Raw genomic sequence first — 6,658 nt, forward strand, 5'->3', positions numbered from 1 at the left:
TGCTTTGGGCGTTGACTTCTAAGGCCCTAATTATTCGATCTGATGGAGCAACTCCCTAAAGTGAAGCCTAGGTTGCCCGGAACGTAGAAACGACCATTACCTTCACACTGGTTGCAATTATTCCTGTTATACGATGGAAAAGCTGCTGTAATTTTATGTATTTTAAGCTTCGGTCGTTGTCTCCTAAGGCCCTAACTACTCCATCTGGTGGAGCAACGCCCTAGAGTGAAGCCCAGGTTGCCCGGAACGTGGAAATGACCATTACTTTCACACTGTTTGCAATTATTCCTGTTATACGATGGAAAAGCTATTGGATTTCTAGTGTATTTTATGCTTCGGGCGTCGACTTCTAAGGCCCTAGCTATTCGATCTGGAGGAGGAACGCCCTAGAGTGAAGCCTAGGTTGCCCGGAACGTAGAAACGACCATTACCTTCACACTGGTTGCAATTATTCCTGTTATACGATGGAAGGACTGTTGTATTTTTATTGTATTTTATGCTTCTGGCGTTGACTTCTTAGGCCCTAACTATTCGATCTGGCTGAGCAACGCCCTAGAGTGAAACCTAGGATGCCCGGAACGTAGAAATGACCATCACCTTCAGCCTGGTTGCAATTGTTCCTGTTATACGACGGAAAAACCGTTCTATTTTTATCGTATTTCATGCTTCGGGCGTTGACTTCTAAGGCCCTAGCTATTCGTTCTGGTAGAGCAACGCCCTAGAGTGAAGCCTAGGTGGCCCGAAACGTAGAAATGACCATTACTTTCACACTGTTTGCAAATATTCATTTTATACAATGAAAAAGCTGTTGTATTTATATTGTATTTTATGCTTTGGGCGTTGACTTCTAAGGCCCTAATTATTCGATCTGATGGAGCAACTCCCTAAAGTGAAGCCTAGGTTGCCCGAAACGTAGAAACGGCCATTACTTTCACACTGGTTGCAATTAATCGTTTCATACGATGGAAAAGCTGTTGTATTTATATTGTATTTTCTGCTTGTGGCGTTGACTTCTAAGGTCCGAGCTGTTCGATCTGGTAGAGCAACGCCCTACAGTGAAGCCTAGGTGGCCCGAAACGTAGAAATGACCATTACTATCACACTGTTTGCAAATATTCATTTTATACAATGGAAAAGCTGTTGTATTTATATTGTATTTTATGCTTTGGGCGTTGACTTCTAAGGCCCTAACTACTCGATCTGGTGGAGCAACGCCCTCGAGTGAAGCCCAGGTTGCCCGGAACGTGGAAATGACCATTACTTTCACACTGTTTGCAATTATTCCTGTTATACGATGGAAAAGCTATTGGATTTTTAGTGTATTTTATGCTTCGGGCGTCGACTTCTAAGGCCCTAGCTATTCGATCTGGCGGAGGAACGCCCTAGAGTGAAGCCTAGGTTGCACGGAACGTAGAAACGACCATTACCTTCACACTGGTTGCAATTATTCCTGTTATACGATGGAAGGACTGTTGTATTTTTATTGTATTTTATGCTTCTGGCGTTGACTTCTTAGGCCCTAACTATTCGATCTGGCTGAGCAACGCCCTAGAGTGAAACCTAGGATGCCCGGAACGTAGAAATGACAATGTCTTTCACACTGGTTGCAATTATTCCTGTTATACGATGGAAATATTGTTGTATTTTTATTGTATTTTATGCTTCAGGCGTTGTCTTCTAAGGTCATAGGTATTCGACGTGGTGGAGCAACGCCCTAGAGTGAAGCCTAGGTTGCCCGGAACGTAGAAATGACCATAACTTTCACTCTGGTTGCAATTGTTCCTGTTATACGACGGAAAAACCGTTCTATTTTTATCGTATTTCATGCTTCGGGCGTTGACTTCTAAGGCCCTAGCTATTCGTTCTGGTAGAGCAACGCCCTAGAATGAAGCCTAGGTGGCCCGAAACGTAGAAATGACCATTGCTTTCACAATGTATGCAATTATTCATTTTATTCGGTGGAAAAGCTGTTGCACTTAGATTGTATTTTATTCTTCTGGCGTTGAATTCTAAGTCCCTAGCTATTCGATCTGGTGGAGCAACGCCCTAGACTGAAATCTGGATTAACCGGAACGTAGAAATGACCTGTACTTTCACACTGTTTGCAGTTATTCCTGTTATACGATGGAACAGCTGTTGTAACTTTATTGTATTTTATGCTTCTGGCGTTGACTTCTTAGGCCCTAACTATTCCATCTGGTTGAACAAAGTCGTGTAGTGAAGCCTAGGTTGACCGGAACGTAGAAATGACCATTACTTTCACACTGGTAGCAATTATTCGTTTTATACATGGAAAAACTGTTCTATTTATTTCGTTTTTTATGCTTCTGGCGTTGACTTCTAAGGCCCTACCTATTCGATCTGGCGGAGCAACACCCTACAGTGAAGCCTAGGTTGCTCGGAACGTAGAAATGACCATTACCTTCACACTGTTTGCAATAATTCATTTTATACGATGGCAAAGCTGTTGTATTTATATTGTATTTTATGCTTCTGGCGTTGATTTCTAAGGCCCTATCTCTTCGATTTGGTGGAGCAACGCCTCACAGTTAAGCCTAGGATGCCCGAAACGTCGAAATGGCCATAACCTTCGCACTGGTTACAATTATTCGTTTTATACGATGGAAAAGCTGTTGTATTTATATATTATTTTATGCTTCTGGCGTTGACTTCTTAGGTCCCAGCTATTCCATCTGGTAGAACAACGCCCTCTGGTGAAGCCTAGGCTGCCCGGAACGTAGAAATGACCATAACTTTCACACAGGAAGCAATTATTCGTTTTATACATGGAAAAGCTGTCCTATTTATTTTGTATGTTATGCTTCGGGCGCTGACTTCTAAGGCCCTAGCTATTCGATCTGGTGGAGCAACAGCCTAGAGTGGAGCCTAGGTTGCCCGGAACGTAGAAATGACCATTGCTTTCACAATGTATGCAATTATTCATTTTATTCGGTGGAAAAACTGTTGTACTTAGATTGTATTTTATTCTTCTGGCGTTGAATTCTAAGTCCCTAGCTATTCGATCTGGTGGAGCAACGCCCTAGAGTGAAACCTGGATTACCCGGAAAGTAGAAATGACCAGTACTTTCACACTGGTTGCAGTTATTCGTTTTATACAATGGAACAACTGTTCTATTTATTTTGCATTTTATGCTTCTGGCGTTGACTTCTTAGGCCCCAACTATTCTATCTGATGGAGCAACCCTCTATGGTGAAGCCTAGGTTGCCCGGAACGTAGTAATGACCATAACTTTCACACTGGAAACAATTATTCGTTTTATACATGGAACAGCTGTTCTATTTATTTTATATTTTATGCTTCAGGCGTTGACCTCTAAGGCCCTAGCTATCCGATCTGGTGGAGCAACGCCCTAGAGTGAAGCCTAGGTTGCCCGGAACGTAGAAATGACCATTGCTTTCACAATGTATGCAATTATTCATTTTATTCGGTGGAAAAACTGTTGTACTTAGATTGTATTTTATTCTTCTGACGTTGAATTCTAAGTCCCTAGCTATTCGATCTGGTGGAGCAACGCCCTAGAGTGAAACCTGGATTACCCGGAAAGTAGAAATGACCTGTACTTTCACACTGTTTGCAATTATTCCTGTTAAACGGTGGAAAAACTGTTGCATCTTTATTGTATTTTATGCTTCTGGCCATGACTTCTAAGGCCGTAACTATCCGATCTGGTGGAGCAACGGCCTAGAGTGAAGCCTAGGTTGGCCGGACCGTAGAAATGACCATTACTTTCACACTGTTTGCAAATATACATTATATACGATGGAAAAACTGTTGTACTCATATTGTATTTTATTCTTATGGCGTTGAATTCTAAGTCCCTAGCTATTCGATCTGGTGGTGCAACGCCCTAGAGTGAAACCTAGGCTACCCGGAACGTAGAAATGACCAGTACTTTCATACTGTCTGCAGTTATTCCTGTTATACGATGGAAAAACTTTTGCATCTGTATTGTATTTTATGCTTTTGGCGTTGACTTCTAAGGCCCTAGCTATTCGGTCAGGAGGAGCAACGCCCTTGAGTGGAGCCTAGGCTGCCCGGTACGTAGAAGTGACCATGACTTTCACACTGTTTGCAAATATATATTATATACGATGGAAAATCTGTTGTATTTATGTTGTATTTTATGCTTCTGGCGTTGACTTCTTAGGACCTAACTATTTGATCTGGTGGAGCACCGCCCTAGAGTGAAGCCTAGGTTGCCCGGAACGCAGAAATGACCATTAGCTTCACACTGGTTGCAATTATTCCTTTTATACGATGGAAAAGCTGCTATATTTTTATGTATTTTAAGCTTCGGTCGTTGTCTCCTAAGGCCCTAACTACTCGATCTGGTGGAGCAACGCCCTAGAGTGAAGCCCGGGTTGCCCGGAACGTGGAAATGACCATTACTTTCACACTGTTTGCAATTATTCCTGTTATACGATGGAAAAGCTATTGGATTTTTAGTGTATTTTATGCTTCGGGCGTCGACTTCTAAGGCCCTAGCTATTCGATCTGGCGGAGGAACGCCCTAGAGTGAAGCCTAGGTTGCTCGGAAAATAGAAATGTCCATAAGTTTCATACTGGTTGCAATTATTCGTTTTATACGTTGGAAAAACTGTTGTATTTATATTGTATTTTATGCTTCTGGCGTTCACTTCTTAGGCCCTAACCATTCGATCTGGTGGAGCAACGCCCTAGGGTGAAGCCTAGGTTGCCCGGAACGTAGAAATGACCATAACTTTTACACTGGTAGCGATTATTCGTTTTTAGAATGGAAAAACTGTTCTATTTATTTTGTATTTTATGCTTCGGGCGTTCACTTCTTAGGCCCCAACTATTCGATCTGGTGGAACAACACCGTAGAGTGTAGCCTAGGTTGCCCGGAACGTAGAAATGACAATGTCTTTCACACTGGTTGCAATTATTCCTGTTATACGATGGAAAAGCTGTTGTATTTATATTGTATTTTATGCTTCTGGCGTTGACTTCTTATGCCCTAACTTGTCGATCTGTTTGAGCAACGCCCTAGAGTGAAGCCTAGGTTGCCCGGAACGTGGAAATGACCATTACCTTCACACTTGTTGCAACTATTCCTGTTAAACGATGGAAAAACAGTCTTATTTATATTGTATTTTATGCTTCTGGCGTTGACTTCTATGGCCCTAACTATAGGATCTGGTGGACGAACGCCCTAGAGTGAAGCCTAGCTTGCCCGGTTCGTAGAAATGACCATCACTTTCACACTGGTTGCAATTATTCGTTTTATACGATGGAAAAACTGTTGCATTTATATTGTATTTTATGCGTCTGGCGTTAATTTCTAAGGCAATAACTATTCGATCAGGTGGAGCAACGCCCTAGAGTGAAGCCTAGGTTGCGAGGAACGTAGAAATGAACATCGCTTTAACACTGGATGCAATTATTCCTGTTATACGATGGGAAAACTGTTGCATTTATATTGTATTTTATGCTTCTGGCGTTGCCTTCTAAGGCCGTAGCTATCCGATGTGGTGGAGTAACGTCCCAGAGTGAAGCCTAGGTTGCCTAGAACGTAGAAATGGCCATATCTTTCACACTGGTGGCAATTATTCTTGTCATACGGTGGAAAAACTGTTGTATTTAAATTTTATTTTATGCTTCTGGCGTTGACTTCTAAGGCCCTAACTATTCGATCCAGTGGGGAACGCCTTAGAGTGAAGGCTATGTTGCACGGAACGTAGAAATGACCATAACTTTCACTCTGGTTGCAATTATTCCTGTTATACGATGGACAAACTGTTGCATTTTTATTGTACTTTATGCTTCTGGCGTTGACTTCTAAGGCCCTACGGATTCGATCTGGTGGAGCAATGCCTCACAGTTAAATCTAGGATGCCCGAAACGTCGAAATGATCATTACTTTCACACTGAGTGCAATTATTCATTCTATATGATGGAAAAACTGTTCCATTTATATTGTATTTTATGCTTCTGGCGTTGACTTCTTAGGCCCTAACTATTCGATCTGGTGGAACAACGCTCTAGAGTGAAGCCAGGGTTGCCCGGAACGTAGAAATGACCATCACTTTCACACTGGTTGCAATTATTCCTGTTATACGATGGACAAACTCTTGGATTTTTATTGTACATTATGCTTCTGGATTTGACTTCTAAGGCCCTATGTATCCGACCTGGTGGAGCTATGCCTCAGAGTTAAGTGTAGGAGGCCCGAAACGTAGAAATGACATAACTTTCACACTGGTTGCAATTATACGTTTTATACAATGGAAAAACTGTTGTATTTCTTTTGTATTTTAAGCTTCTGGCGCTGACTTCTTAGGCCGTAACTATTCGATCTGGTGGAGCATCGCCCTAGAGTGAAGCCTAGGTTGCCCGAAACGTAGAAATGACCAGTACTTTCACACTGGTTGCAGTTATACGTTTTATACAATGGAAAAACTGTTCTATTTATTTTGCATTTTATGCTTCGGGCGCTGACTTCTAAGGCCCTAACTATTCGATCTGGTGGAGCAACGCCCTAGAGTGAAGCCTAGGTTCCCCGGAAGTAGAAATGACCATAACAATCACACTGGTTGCAATTATTCCTGTTACACGAAGGAAAAACTGTTGCACCTTTATTGTATTTTATGCTTCTGGCGTTGACTTCATAGGCCC

Source organism: Calliopsis andreniformis, unplaced genomic scaffold (assembly GCF_051401765.1).
Source record: "Calliopsis andreniformis isolate RMS-2024a unplaced genomic scaffold, iyCalAndr_principal scaffold0007, whole genome shotgun sequence".
Classification (NCBI taxonomy): domain Eukaryota; kingdom Metazoa; phylum Arthropoda; class Insecta; order Hymenoptera; family Andrenidae; genus Calliopsis; species Calliopsis andreniformis.